Consider the following 16488-nt stretch of genomic DNA (forward strand, 5'->3'; position numbering starts at 1 on the left):
AAGATGATGTATCCAAGACAGCATTTCGTTGCCCAGGGGCAATAGGCACTTACGAATGGGTTGTGATGCCTTTTGGTTTGAAAAACGCTGGGGCAACTTATCAAAGAGCAATGAATTCTATATTTCATGACTTTATAGAAACATTCATGCAAGTGTATATAGATGACATTGTGGTAAAATCTACCTCGGGTATGAGTCATCTCGATCATCTGAGCCAATCATTCGAAAGAATGAGGAAATATGGCTTGAAGATGAACCCCCTTAAATGTGCTTTCTTTGTGCAGGCAGGTGATTTCTTGGGGTTCGTAGTCCACAAAAAAGGCATAGAAATTAACCAGAATAAGACGAAAGCCATTAGGAAAACCAAGTCCCCATCCACGAAGAAAGAATTACAATCATTATTGGGCAAGATAAATTTCTTAAGGAGATTTATCTCCAACTTGAGTGGGCGCACGCAAGCTTTCTCACCTCTACTTCGGCTTAAGCAAGGAAAATTCGAATGGCGTGCTGAACATCAAGAAGCTTTCGATCAGATAAAGCAGTACTTGACTTGTCCACCAATTTTGTCTCCCCCAAATGGGAAGAAGCACATGCGCCTATACATTTCAGCATCAGATAAAACAATAGGCAGCATGCTTGCCCAGGAGGATGAGAATGGCATCGAGAGAGCCATTTATTACTTAAGTAGAGTACTCAATGATGCAGAGACTAGATATACTGATATAGAAAAACTCTGCCTTTGTTTGTATTTCTCCTGTATCAAACTTAAGTATTATATAAAGCCAGTTGATGTTTACGTTTCATCTCATTGTGATGTTATTAAACATATGTTATCTAAGCCAATACTACATAGTCGGATTGGCAAATGGGCTTTAGCCCTTACTGAATATTCATTAATATTTCAGCCTCTCAAGGCAATGAAAGGTCAGATTGTGTCAGACTTCATTGTCGACCATGCGGTGGTTGAGAATCATCAGCATTATGTGGACTTAAAACCTTGGAAGTTATACTTCGACGGTTCAACGCATAGAGAGGGTACTGGGGTTGGAATATTGATAATTTCTCCTGATGGAATTCCAACAAAGCTCAAGTTTAAAATCGAAGGTCCATTATGCTCCAAAAATGAAGCTGAATACGAAGCATTAATTGCTGGACTTGAGGCTTTGTTAGAATTGGGGGCAACCAGAGTCGAAATTAAAGGAGACTCCGAATTGGTCATCAAACAATTGACAAAGGAGTACAAGTGTATCAAAGAGAATTTGATCATGTATTTTGTCATCGCAAATAGGCTACTCAAGAAATTCGAATATGTGGAATTAAAACACGTATCAAGGGTGAATAACCAGGAAGCAAACGACTTGGCACAATTAGCTTCAGGATATAAAGTATCAAAAGAAAAGTTGGAGGAATTGATTGAAGTAAGAGGAAGAGCAATGTTTACTAAACTTTCGCCAAGTGATCTAGAGAACTCACAATTGGGTTATGCCAACAAAGAACAATTCGAAGTACTAAATATAGACTCGTTGGCAGACACGGATTGGAGGAGTCCAATTATTAGCTACCTAAAAAACCCTTCGACGGATACAGACAGGAGAATCAAGTATAGAGCATTGTCATATTTTTTGATGGGAAATGAATTATTCAAGAAAACTCCTGAAGGGGTATTGTTGAAATGCTTGGGTGAAGCAGAAGCATATTTGGCTCTGTCGAACGTACATAGTGGGGCATGTGGTGCACATCAAGCAGGGCACAAAATGAAATGGCTCTTGTTTCGTTATGGGATGTACTGGCCTTCGATGTTAAAGGATTGCATAGAGTTTGCGAAAGGGTGCCAAGAGTGCCAAGAACATGCAGGTATCCAACACGCTCCAGCAAACGAATTAAATACGATAGTAAAACCATGGCCTTTCAGGGGATGGGCATTAGATTTGATTGGAGAAATTCACCCCAAGTCATCTAAAGGTCAAAGGTACATTTTGGTAGGAATAGACTATTTCACAAAATGGGTCGAAGCAATACCATTGGCAAATGTGGATCAAGAGGCTGTGATTGAGTTTATTCAGAAACACATTATATATAGGTTTGGAATCCCAGAAAGTATAACAACTGATCAGGGATCAGTCTTTACTGGACGAGAAATGCAAGACTTTGCCAGAAAAATAGGTTTAAAGTTATTTACTTCTACACCTTATTACGCCCAAGCAAATGGACAGGTTGAAGCAGCAAACAAAATAATAATCGGCCTTATTAAGAAACATGTGGGAAAGAAACCTAAGAATTGGCATAAGACTTTGGATCAAGCGCTCTGGGCTTGTCGGACATCTCCAAAAGAAGCTACAAATACAACTCCTTTCCAGTTGACGTTTGGACATGATGTAGTACTCCCAATTGAGATATGTTTGCAATCGGTAAGAATACAAAGACAAGCAGACATTCCTCCCAACGTATACTGGGAGTTAATGATGAATGAGTTAGTAGATTTGGACGAAGACAGACTTCGGGCACTGGAAATGATAAAAAGGCAAAAGGAAAGAGTGTCCAGAGCATATAATAAAAAGGTGAAAGGTAAAACTTTTGTTAATAATGACTTAGTTTGGAAAGTTATTTTACCTATAGATCGAAAGAATCAGGCACTTGGTAAATGGTCCCCACATTGGGAAGGACCCTTTCGAATCTTGAAAGTATTCTCGAACAATGCTTACGAAATTGAAGAATTAGCAGAAGATCGTAGGATCTTAAGAGTAAACGGGAAATATTTGAAGAGATATAAACCAAGTATGTACGAAGTAAGGATTGCAAAAACGTAGATACTCAGGGTACTACGAAAAGCCAAAATGGTCAGGCATGTGTCAAAACATATACGCTACGTTGATCAAAATGGCTTTGCGATCATAATAAATTTTAAATGGAAGGAAAAGAGTCTAAGGAGACACCAAAAGTGTTTTTCATTTAAAAGCATGGAAGTACATGCATTACAAGGGATCCAAAGAACAGGATCCAAGATTACAAAAAAAAAAGAAAAAAAAACCTGTCATACCCCAAAATTTGCCCACAATATTCAAATATTCAAATTATTTTAAAATTGGATTTTTTTTTATAAAATTTTGAGGTCATTCACATTGACGTCTTGAATTTTATAAATATTCAATTTAAAGTCTATTTTAAAATATAATAATTTACTCTTAAATTATTTATATTTTAATAAATAGCAAAATGCTTTCTCATGCTTCATACACTTCCAATTGACTTTTATTTCAAACAAATAATATAACATAGTTGGTAAGGAGGTAAGGCTTGCAAGTACAAAGTCTCGGGTTCAAATCCCACTTCTAACACTTTTTTTTCTTTTCTTTCTAACTATAGTTTTAATTTTATTTTTATTAAAAAAATCACAAAAAATCATTTTTTTTATCATTTTATTTTTAATTTTCGCACTATTTAAATATGCATTTTTTAAAATAGTCAAATTTTCACTTTTATGTATTTTCTAGTCAAAAATCATCAAAAATCATAAAATATTCAAAAAAATCCAAAAAAAAAGTTTTTAATCTTATTTGTCCTATTTTTAGCACTTTTTATAACTTAGAGAACAAGTCAATCTTATTAAATTAGTTTGATTTAATTTTTTATTAAAATTAAAACAAATTGATTTTTGGGCTTTGATTTGGTCCATAGTTTTACTATAATTATTTTTTCTAACCTAATTCATGATATATAAATAAAACTAACAATTACAAATTTCTCAATTTACTCTCTCACAACTAAACCCTTATTTTTTTTAACACCTTCAACCTTATTCTTCATTCCTAATTCCTACCTACAAAACAATTCACCAAGTTTCTTCAATATCTTTTGTTCTTCTTTTGCTTAGTTCTTGGCCAATGATTTCGTATGAGGCCTCATCTTCTTCTTTTTTAAAGAAAAAATCTTTTTCTAAATCTTTTTATCAAAACTAAAAATAAACCTTTTGTTTTCAAAACCTTTTGGCCAATGATTATCATATGAGGCCCTTGATGTATGTTTTTATACTAACTTTAGTTTTTGGCTAATGATGATACTTGAGGCCACCTTTTATCAAAATTCTTATGTTTTTGACATCCTCTTTATGTTTCGAAACATTTTCTTTCAACTCTTTTTTTTTAAAAAAACCTTTTTCAAATACTTTATCTAGAATTACAATTTTTTTGGCCAATGATGATACATGAGGCTTGTTTTTTTTTTTTTAATCATTGTTTTGGTCATTGTTGCTACATTTTAGTTTAAATTTATGTTTTTACAATCATAATTATTTTTTTTTTACTTTTGAGAATTTTTGCCCTTTTAGCCATAATCTAACTTTCTGAACCTTTCTTTATTTTTTGGGAAAATTTAGATTATATGAGGTCAAACCTATTTTATAATATTTTTTATTTTATTATTGTAACTATTATCATTACTAACCCTTATTATTATTATTATTATTATTATTATTATTATTATTATTATTATTATTATTATTCTTATTATTATTATCATTATTATTAACATTATTACTATCCTTGTTTGCAGGTACTTCCTTTGGCCATTAACCTTGTTTTGGCCAAACAATTTTGCTGGCCACTTTCTCACCATGTACTCTCAAGAGCGCACAACACCCAATCTGAGCTAAGTTTCTTTTTTTGTTTTTATTTTAATTGCATGAAAATTTTTATATATATTCCTTTCTTTTTTTATTATTAGTATAATTTTTTTTCTTTTATTTATTTTTATTTATTTAACCAAATTAGTTTTTATATATAATAATTTCATAGTTATTTATTTTAATCGAAAACTCGTTTTTTAATTTTATCAATAATTATTTTTAAAACAATAAAAAATTTTATTTTTGTATATATTTTTAATTAATTAATTAATTGAAAATTAATAATTAAAGTTTTTGTTAACCTTGATTCATTTATAAACCTTAAAATCTTCAGGCAGGTGTTCTCCACTAACGCATTGTTAGGCCTTATAAACCTTTTGGGTCACAATAAGTTTTCTTAAATAACCCTTTAGGGTTCGTAAACTTTTTAGGGTTTATAATCAATTAACGTTTAAATCAGTTAATGCACTAACATTTCTCTTCTTCATGTCAATTCTTTTCAGGGTTACCATCAGGGTTCGTCCGCCTACGCGCCACGCCAGATCAAAAGCTAAGTCCCTAATTTGATTATTATTTTAAATATTATTTTTGTCCTATAAAATAAATTATGATTTACTTTTAAATATCAATGAGTCAGCCATACACTCACTGCATCCTTTTTCTTTATGCCCATCTTTTAGGATTCATCACAATCTGGTCAGTGTCAATGCTTCATGCCTCAAGGCTAGCCTCTGCCCATCAACCTTCATCCATCAAAGATAAAAGTTTGTCAGACTGCCAAAGCTACGTTGGTAACCCTAAACTCTGTCTTTATTATTACTTATGTCAAACCCTATTAAGGGATCCGCTGGTTTCATTGTTCCCTTCCCCGTATTATTATGTAACTGTTCCCTGGTTGTATTGTTTGGCCTTGAAGGCACTTAAAACTGTTATATTATATTTACTGCGTGGTTAGTAATTTAGGGAGTGCAAACCATGAACTGAACATAGATCACCTAATTACAAGATAAATGTAATCGAAGTTAACCACGTGATTGCTGCACACACTCACCTTTAGGGTAACCTCTTCTGTTGCCTGTTGCCTTGCTGCCTCTAAGTGTACTAAATAGTCAAGTCCCTCGATTCCGAGGATACCTAAAGCAAAACAAATGTTGCCCTAAGTTCATTATCATCATCAAGTTTGTCCCTCGATGTTGCCTTATATGATGATTGTCCCAATTGCTAAGGTATCCTCGCATGATGCCTAAAAAGATTAATGACTATTATATCCTTCCCTTAGACTACCTGCCCTCTTTATGGCATGGGACAGTCTTATGGCGAACGATTACTCGATGACCCTTAAACATCCAATTGAAAGGCTTCCTGCCCTCTTATGGCATGGATAGATCCTTTCGCCTCGAAAAGCTAAAAGAACAAATTTTTAAACTTAGGGTAAGTTGCTAGTAATTGCTTGCTCCATTCAAATTCAAAATTCAAAATCAAACTATTTTCCCATTAATTTTCAAATACTTTTCAAAAAGACTACGCTTATTTACAAGCTAAAGTTCTTCTTCAAAGTTTACTTTTCACACCTCCTATTTCAAAATAATTTCAAACAAGGCTACGCTTATTTATAAGCTAAATTCCTTAACGAAACCTTTTACTATTCGCACACCGCTTTTCAAACAAATCAAACAAACAAAGTGAGCTAAGCAATTAAGAGCCCATGGATAACCATGGATGCAAAGGGTGCCTTACACCTTCCCTTTGTATAACTTACCCCCCGAACTCAAAATCTTTCAAAAGGTCTTTCCTGTTCTTTTAGCCTTTCTTTAAATTGGATAAAATAAAAGTCGGTGGCGACTCTTGCTTACCGCGACATTATTAAAAAGTCAGTTCACCGTATTACAGAACTGGCGACTCTGCTGGGGATGCTTTCGAATAAAAGAGGGGTTACCTTAGAGTTTAGGATCACTTTATTGTTTGTTTGTTTGCTTTATTTTCCAAGATTGTTTTGGGTATTGAATGGAAGATAAATCCTATACCCGGATTCGAGTGCACCTTAAGATAGGAGCGGCATAGTCATGGAGACCTCCCTTGTGCATGCTTGGGATTGGTCAAAATGAAGTTCGCGCTTGAGTTAGGCCTCCATTGGTTATTGTGTACCTCTTTTGCATGAGAGAGGTTTACGCATGTATCTTTGGGTGCGTCGGAGCTCAGGGACCTTTAGTCACCTTCAACCCATCTTGGCCTTTAGGAACGTAGTGGGAGGACTACTCTTGATGCATGTTAAGGGCATAGTCGCTACCCGATACTACAACTCAGATAGGTTCTTTCTCAAAGTATCATTGCGTGGTATGCATGTACCATGTTCGAGGGTGCTTTAGAAGGGCTGACAATTCTGGGTCACCTGGTAGAACCCGTTGCTGATATCATCCTTATCCCTAGAAGTACCTTTGGGGGAAGGGTAGTCACCTGGTCATACTTCATGCAAGCCTTTAAACTTAAGGACTCTTGTGTGACTTGCTTGTTATCTAACCTTTTGGTTTCCTTGCAGGATTTGCTTGTAGGACATTTCGTCCTTATTACCATATGCTCTACCTTTCTATTTCCTTGCAAGATTTGCTTGTAGGACATCTCGTCCTCGTTACCTTATGCTCTAACCTTTTATTTCCTCGCAGGGTTTTCCTGTAGGACGTCTCGTCCTTATGACCTTATGCCTTACTTAATGCATTGCATCTGCATGACATCATAACATCATAACATCACCTGTAAACTAACCCTTTCAAGGATCTTAGGGATTCAAAGTGCACAATCTCTTATCAAGGACGGAATTCCTAACTAGGGGCAAGAAGATTTACTTTCCTTTGGCCACGTACCTTCCAATTCAAAGACACCGTACCCATCAAAGGGGCAAGAGGATTTATTTTCCTCTAGCCATGTATCCTGAATCAGAGGCGATGACCCACTCGATATGGTGAGCTTGATTCTCAAAGAAGGATGTTCAAAGACAAAAGTCGTAATTCTTCAAACAAATATGCGACCGAATCACTCTCCAATGCTGCTAACTAAATTCCTTAAAGATCCTTGAAAACATTTCATTTGCATTCATGACATTGCATATTTCTAACTTTGTTTTCAGGTTCCGCCTCGACAATCATTCGTCTCAAATATAATCGAGCTGGAGATTCATTCTGACAAGCCCTTTTACATTCCAAAACTTCGTCGAATAACTCATCGACTCTAACAAGCAAGCATTCTCTATCAGATATGGTCTAATGTACGACCCGTTCCGGTATTCTCTATCAGATATGGTCTAATGTTCGACTCGTTCTGACACCCTTCATCAGACATGGTCTAATGTATGGCTCGTTCTGATGTTCTCTTCAGATATGGTTTAATGAATAACTCGTTCTGATTTCCAACTTCCAGATATGGTCTAATGTACGACCCGTTCCGGTATTCTCTATCAGATATGGTCTAATGTACGATTCGTTCTGACACCCTCCATCAGATATGGTCTAGTGTATGGCTCGTTCTGATGTTCTCTTCAAATATGGTTTAATGAATAACTCGTTCTGATTTCCTACTTCTAGATATGGTCTAATGTACGACCCGTTCTGGCATTCCTCTTCAGATATGGTTTCATGAATAACTCGTTCTGATGTCCTACACCAGTTCCACAACAACAACGCAAGCCAGATGCACCTAAGCGTCAATTCACCAAGATCAATATATCGTTGGCTCAAGCATTACAACATCTGTTGAAAATCAGATTGATTATTCTGAGGGATGCTCCTAAGAATTCTAACACCTACTATAAACCCAATGCGAGGTGCGCGTGCCATTCCAACAGTCTTGGACATTACATAAACGATTGCTGGACATTAAAGAATAAGATACAAGATCTGATCAATGACGGAGAAATCAAATCCAACCCTCTTGAAACCCCTGTGGTGATCACCGCTCCTATGCCTAGTCATGACAAGATTGATTGACATCTCGACGAACGAACTTTTGGATCATTAGATCTACTTTCATTTGCATGTTTCTTCTCTGTTTGTTTAAACATTCGAATTATGATAGACATTATCTGTTTTAATAATCATCATCAGTGCATTGCATATATTTGTCTTGAATAAATTATTTCGTTATCGCTCATTTTAAATTACGTCTTTACTTTGCATATGTTTTATGATACTCAACTCTGGCTAAAGCTGTATACCTTTTGAGGGAGGATGACGAAAACGATGCCGCAACCTCATACAGTATGCTTTTGAGCGGACTATGCTGACGATGTACAGGCATTGTTTCAATTCCTAAACAGTGGAGATATAAGGATGTTAATCCCTCGTCAACCCCTTTGAGCCTAAGAAGTAGAAGTTTCTTTCTTGTACTAATTAAAACCTTGATCATAACCTGGGGCAGGGTAGTTCTCAGTTAATTCGGCTGTGCATTCTATTTTAAGAGAACCTTTCAACAAAGGCTTCAATCACAAACGGTCATCCGCACACATCAAAGAAGTGTTGGAGATGTCAATCAAAAGACAATGATGGTTCGTCAATCATCAAACAAGACAGTCAATATCTTCAAAAGAAAAAATGAAAAATATATATACAAAGAAAAGCCTGCTAAGTCAAAAATCAAAAGACGACTTAGGTAAAATCAAGGCATCCCGCTGACTGTAAGCTCCGAAATAAACAGTTCAGGCAAAAGTTAGGGATATCAAAAAGATGAAAAAAGAGAAGTCAATATACAACACAATGTTGTGACTACCAAAGGAAGAAGCGACTGCCATCTCAAAAGCTTTCCTTGCTTGTGAACCATCATCATTATCAAAGGTGCAAATCCAAAAGTCTCTTGGAACCTGAATGCATAAGTTGAATTAACTGAGCTTAGGATCGAAGATCATCACGAAGAGGGGTGGGTACAATCAAATTTTGAGCCTTTATCCTTCGTTTCTTAAACCGTGAACCAAGCCACGTTACAACCCTTAAAAGTCCTAACTGAAGCATGGTTAGTTCGAAAGCATACTGTCACAAAAAAGGTATCCTGACTCCTTAAGGTTTACCACAAATGCTGAGTTGACACTTCGTTTTTTACAAACATCATGTTTTTATAAACATCATGCTTTTACATATCCAGTTTTAATGTTTTTCAACAAACTCAAGACAGACATATGCATTGCATCTCATGAATTCATTATTAAGCATATTCTGCTATATAATTTCAAATGTTAGCATCAGAAAGAACTTGCACAGGGTACAACTAATGACTGAAAGTTATCCCGACAGACAATATTACTCCAAGAAGCAATGTCTCTTACGTATACAAGGGGCATGATACGTTTTTTCCAATCAATCTGGGGCAATCAAGTCAAGATTCCAAGAATATCTCAAAAGCCAAACAATCAAAGGCATACACCTCAAGTGGGTTTCAAGCTATGTTCTTGATCAAACTGAGGCAATCAAGTCAAGATTCTGAGAATCTCTCAGGATGCCAAAATAATCAGGGGCATCATCCTGAGTTTACGATTACTAAGGGCATGTCGCCCATAGCGCACATCTCATAAAGTCCTCGTGAGGCGAATCTTTCCAAAGCTCTTACTAGCGGGGGCAAACCTATGCAAGTCCAGTTTGACATCTTGATCAACATTCAGTGACATGTCCTAAATCCAGGAATAGCAGGTACTATAATGCTAGGGGCAACTTTCACCCATGTCTCCCCACAAAGCCGGGTTCACAAGATCATATCCCCACAGAGTAATCATTAAGAAGATATCTTCAAACGCTCCCGATAAAGACATGGCTGCCCAACAGAGTTTACATCTTCAACACTGTCGCTCTCCTCCAACATGATTTATCAATATCTTTATCACCAATCAGGGAACATCAAGTCACTGATCATCTCCAATCATAAATTCCCAGCTGAGCATCTTCAAGACAAGATCAGACAGTACAATTACAAGGACATAAAGATCTACTTTCTTAATCAAAGACAACATAAATCATATTCACATATCATATGTCATAAACATATTCATACACTGCATACATTACCTCATACATAACATGCAAAAGCTCTCATTTATTTTGAGGGATTCATTACATAACTCATGCATCATGACATTGCATAAAGATTAACCTTACCTTTTTCAGAATACAGGTACCGACAAATGAACGAAATCTCCAACTTTCCAAGATCTAATTCAGCTACTACGAATGGTACTGACACGATCAACGCTCGAAGATCTAATTCATTTACCACGAACGGTAATGACACGATCACTTTCAAAGTCTAATTCAGCTACTACGAACAGTACTGACACGACAAAAGATCTAATTCGGTTACTACGAACGGTACTGACACGGTCAACGCTCAGAGATCTAATTCTATCATCACGAACGGTGTAGACAGGATCAATGACCAACTAAGTCTAATTCAGTTACTACGAACGGTGCTGACACGACAAGAGAATCTAATTCTACCATCACGAACGATGTAGACGCGATTATCTCCTCAAGATCTAATTCCATCATCACAAACGGTGTGGACACGATCAACTGCTTCTAAGATCTAATTCGGTTACTACGAACGGTACTGACACGATCAACTGCTTCTAAGATCTAATTCGGTTACTACGAACGGTACTGACACGATCAACTCTCAGAGATCTAATTCTATCATCACGAACGGTGTAGACACGATCACTGACTTTCCCAGTCTAATTCAGCTACTACGAACGGTACTGACACGACAAAATATCTAATTCGGTTACTACGAACAGTACCGACACGATCAACCTTTAAAGAGATCTAATTCCATCATCACGAAAGATGTGGACACGATCAAATATTTCCTAAGTCTAATTCAGTTACTACGAACGGTGCTGACACGATCAAACTTTCAAAGATCTAATTCATCTACTACGAACGGTAATGACACGATCAAAACACAAACAACACTTCTCAAACACTTCAAACACCTGGATGGCATCTTCAAGCCCATCTCCGACAAAAGTCCCTACTTCAGCTAGGGCAAATTTCTTGGTATTCTAGTGTTCAATCATCTTCCACCTTCAGATACCGACTGGCACACAAACCACTCTATATCTTCAGGTTTAAGAAGATTGAACAGGGGCAGCTGTCATACCCCAAAATTTGCCCACAATATTCAAATATTCAAATTATTTTAAAATTGGATTTTTTTTTATAAAATTTTGAGGTCATTCACATTGACGTCTTGAATTTTATAAATATTCAATTTAAAGTCTATTTTAAAATATAATAATTTACTCTTAAATTATTTATATTTTAATAAATAGCAAAATGCTTTCTCATGCTTCATACACTTCCAATTGACTTTTATTTCAAACAAATAATATAACATAGTTGGTAAGGAGGTAAGGCTTGCAAGTACAAAGTCTCGGGTTCAAATCCCACTTCTAACACTTTTTTTTCTTTTCTTTCTAACTATAGTTTTAATTTTATTTTTATTAAAAAAATCACAAAAAATCATTTTTTTTATCATTTTATTTTTAATTTTCGCACTATTTAAATATGCATTTTTTAAAATAGTCAAATTTTCACTTTTATGTATTTTCTAGTCAAAAATCATCAAAAATCATAAAATATTCAAAAAAATCCAAAAAAAAAGTTTTTAATCTTATTTGTCCTATTTTTAGCACTTTTTATAACTTAGAGAACAAGTCAATCTTATTAAATTAGTTTGATTTAATTTTTTATTAAAATTAAAACAAATTGATTTTTGGGCTTTGATTTGGTCCATAGTTTTACTATAATTATTTTTTCTAACCTAATTCATGATATATAAATAAAACTAACAATTACAAATTTCTCAATTTACTCTCTCACAACTAAACCCTTATTTTTTTTAACACCTTCAACCTTATTCTTCATTCCTAATTCCTACCTACAAAACAATTCACCAAGTTTCTTCAATATCTTTTGTTCTTCTTTTGCTTAGTTCTTGGCCAATGATTTCGTATGAGGCCTCATCTTCTTCTTTTTTAAAGAAAAAATCTTTTTCTAAATCTTTTTATCAAAACTAAAAATAAACCTTTTGTTTTCAAAACCTTTTGGCCAATGATTATCATATGAGGCCCTTGATGTATGTTTTTATACTAACTTTAGTTTTTGGCTAATGATAATACTTGAGGCCACCTTTTATCAAAATTCTTATGTTTTTGACATCCTCTTTATGTTTCGAAACATTTTCTTTCAACTCTTTTTTTTAAAAAAAACCTTTTTCAAATACTTTATCTAGAATTACAATTTTTTTGGCCAATGATGATACATGAGGCTTGTTTTTTTTTTTTTAATCATTGTTTTGGTCATTGTTGCTACATTTTAGTTTAAATTTATGTTTTTACAATCATAATTTTTTTTTTTTTACTTTTGAGAATTTTTGCCCTTTTAGCCATAATCTAACTTTCTGAACCTTTCTTTATTTTTTGGGAAAATTTAGATTATATGAGGTCAAACCTATTTTATAATATTTTTTATTTTATTATTGTAACTATTATCATTACTAACCCTTATTATTATTATTATTATTATTATTATTATTATTATTATTATTATTCTTATTATTATTATCATTATTATTAACATTATTACTATCCTTGTTTGCAGGTACTTCCTTTGGCCATTAACCTTGTTTTGGCCAAACAATTTTGCTGGCCACTTTCTCACCATGTACTCTCAAGAGCGCACAACACCCAATCTGAGCTAAGTTTCTTTTTTTGTTTTTATTTTAATTGCATGAAAATTTTTATATATATTCCTTTCTTTTTTTATTATTAGTATAATTTTTTTTCTTTTATTTATTTTTATTTATTTAACCAAATTAGTTTTTATATATAATAATTTCATAGTTATTTATTTTAATCGAAAACTCGTTTTTTAATTTTATCAATAATTATTTTTAAAACAATAAAAAATTTTATTTTTGTATATATTTTTAATTAATTAATTAATTGAAAATTAATAATTAAAGTTTTTGTTAACCTTGATTCATTTATAAACCTTAAAATCTTCAGGCAGGTGTTCTCCACTAACGCATTGTTAGGCCTTATAAACCTTTTGGGTCACAATAAGTTTTCTTAAATAACCCTTTAGGGTTCGTAAACTTTTTAGGGTTTATAATCAATTAACGTTTAAATCAGTTAATGCACTAACATTTCTCTTCTTCATGTCAATTCTTTTCAGGGTTACCATCAGGGTTCGTCCGCCTACGCGCCACGCCAGATCAAAAGCTAAGTCCCTAATTTGATTATTATTTTAAATATTATTTTTGTCCTATAAAATAAATTATGATTTACTTTTAAATATCAATGAGTCAGCCATACACTCACTGCATCCTTTTTCTTTATGCCCATCTTTTAGGATTCATCACAATCTGGTCAGTGTCAATGCTTCATGCCTCAAGGCTAGCCTCTGCCCATCAACCTTCATCCATCAAAGATAAAAGTTTGTCAGACTGCCAAAGCTACGTTGGTAACCCTAAACTCTGTCTTTATTATTACTTATGTCAAACCCTATTAAGGGATCCGCTGGTTTCATTGTTCCCTTCCCCGTATTATTATGTAACTGTTCCCTGGTTGTATTGTTTGGCCTTGAAGGCACTTAAAACTGTTATATTATATTTACTGCGTGGTTAGTAATTTAGGGAGTGCAAACCATGAACTGAACATAGATCACCTAATTACAAGATAAATGTAATCGAAGTTAACCACGTGATTGCTGCACACACTCACCTTTAGGGTAACCTCTTCTGTTGCCTGTTGCCTTGCTGCCTCTAAGTGTACTAAATAGTCAAGTCCCTCGATTCCGAGGATACCTAAAGCAAAACAAATGTTGCCCTAAGTTCATTATCATCATCAAGTTTGTCCCTCGATGTTGCCTTATATGATGATTGTCCCAATTGCTAAGGTATCCTCGCATGATGCCTAAAAAGATTAATGACTATTATATCCTTCCCTTAGACTACCTGCCCTCTTTATGGCATGGGACAGTCTTATGGCGAACGATTACTCGATGACCCTTAAACATCCAATTGAAAGGCTTCCTGCCCTCTTATGGCATGGATAGATCCTTTCGCCTCGAAAAGCTAAAAGAACAAATTTTTAAACTTAGGGTAAGTTGCTAGTAATTGCTTGCTCCATTCAAATTCAAAATTCAAAATCAAACTATTTTCCCATTAATTTTCAAATACTTTTCAAAAAGACTACGCTTATTTACAAGCTAAAGTTCTTCTTCAAAGTTTACTTTTCACACCTCCTATTTCAAAATAATTTCAAACAAGGCTACGCTTATTTATAAGCTAAAGTCCTTAACGAAACCTTTTACTATTCGCACACCGCTTTTCAAACAAATCAAACAAACAAAGTGAGCTAAGCAATTAAGAGCCCATGGATAACCATGGATGCAAAGGGTGCCTTACACCTTCCCTTTGTATAACTTACCCCCCGAACTCAAAATCTTTCAAAAGGTCTTTCCTGTTCTTTTAGCCTTTCTTTAAATTGGATAAAATAAAAGTCGGTGGCGACTCTTGCTTACCGCGACATTATTAAAAAGTCAGTTCACCGTATTACAAAACCCTAAGGAAAAAACTAGCTAGTTGATCCTTTGGTCCAAGCCTTCCAAGGACAGCACAGGCGAAGGTTCAGCTTCGAACAAATCCCTGGCTCCAGAGCCACGCACCCGCCTCACTACACCTTTCTTCAGGAAAATGTAACTGAGGAGTCTCCCGTAGGGAAGACAAGTCACACTCCCTCGACGGTCAACACCGATAGAGACAGCTTTAACAAGTCCTTTAAAGATCATTAAAGGAATGTTAATTTTCCTCCCTCGAAGACCACAGAGGATGAACTCCAAGTCTTCAACCATGATGTTGTTTTCATCGATCCGCCGAGGTTGGAAGTTCCCCACGAGCATCTGGTGCCAGATCCTGATGACTTTGGCACTGAAGCGATCATTGTCCATAAGAGTTCTCAACATGAGATGAGTAGTCATGCTGAAACTGTTGTCATCAAAAGTTTCACCAGAGTTATTGCATCTTATTAGGTTGGCAATAGTGGTGGGAGTGATGCTGAAACGAGCGTGTCGAATTTCAGAATCAATGGTGGTCCTACCTTCAGGATATATGCGTAAAGACGCATTCATCCAGAATTCTGCCACCATGTTGGGGTAAATAGCACCCTCCAAGACTTCTTCAAAATAGAAGTCCAGTTCTTGGTTGACAAAGAGGTTTTTGATGTTGATAAAATGACGAACAAGTTCATCCTCAGAGAGTCTGAACTCGCCTTTGATGAGGGCTTTGATGTCGTTAAAGAAGAGTGTTTCATCCATTGCAAGATAAGAAAGGTGTTCTGAGAGAAAAGTTGTGTGTTTTCTTTTTCTGTGTTTGGTTTGGAGAGAAAGCGCATGAATGAAGAAATGAAGACAATATTTGACCCTTTATATAGACTGGGAATACTGAAGGGTGGTTTTTAATTGTTAATGAGTGATTGGACTGCGGTTGATTTTCCAAAGAAAGAAGTTATGGCTTCCGCCGTTTCCCGCCCTTGGAAGTTGAGAAGTAATCATGAAACTGATGCACACACGTCTTAAACCGACGTTTTGGAGAAAGTGACGTCACTGTTTAATAATGATTATGGCTAGAGAAGGGGAAACGTCAAGTCTAGAGGCAAGGATGTTGCGAAAGATGTTCAGGTTCTACACGTTGCATTAAATAAAAAGCACTGTAGAGAATCTAAAGATATATTTTGGCAGAAGTGTTTAGATTCGCTAAAGGTAATGCTGGCAAACATTATAGATATAAATGGGAGTCAAGCATACAAATATTATGAGTCTACAGTAGTTTCG

This window comes from Vicia villosa, linkage group LG1 (genome assembly GCF_029867415.1).
Source record: "Vicia villosa cultivar HV-30 ecotype Madison, WI linkage group LG1, Vvil1.0, whole genome shotgun sequence".
Taxonomy (NCBI): domain Eukaryota; kingdom Viridiplantae; phylum Streptophyta; class Magnoliopsida; order Fabales; family Fabaceae; genus Vicia; species Vicia villosa.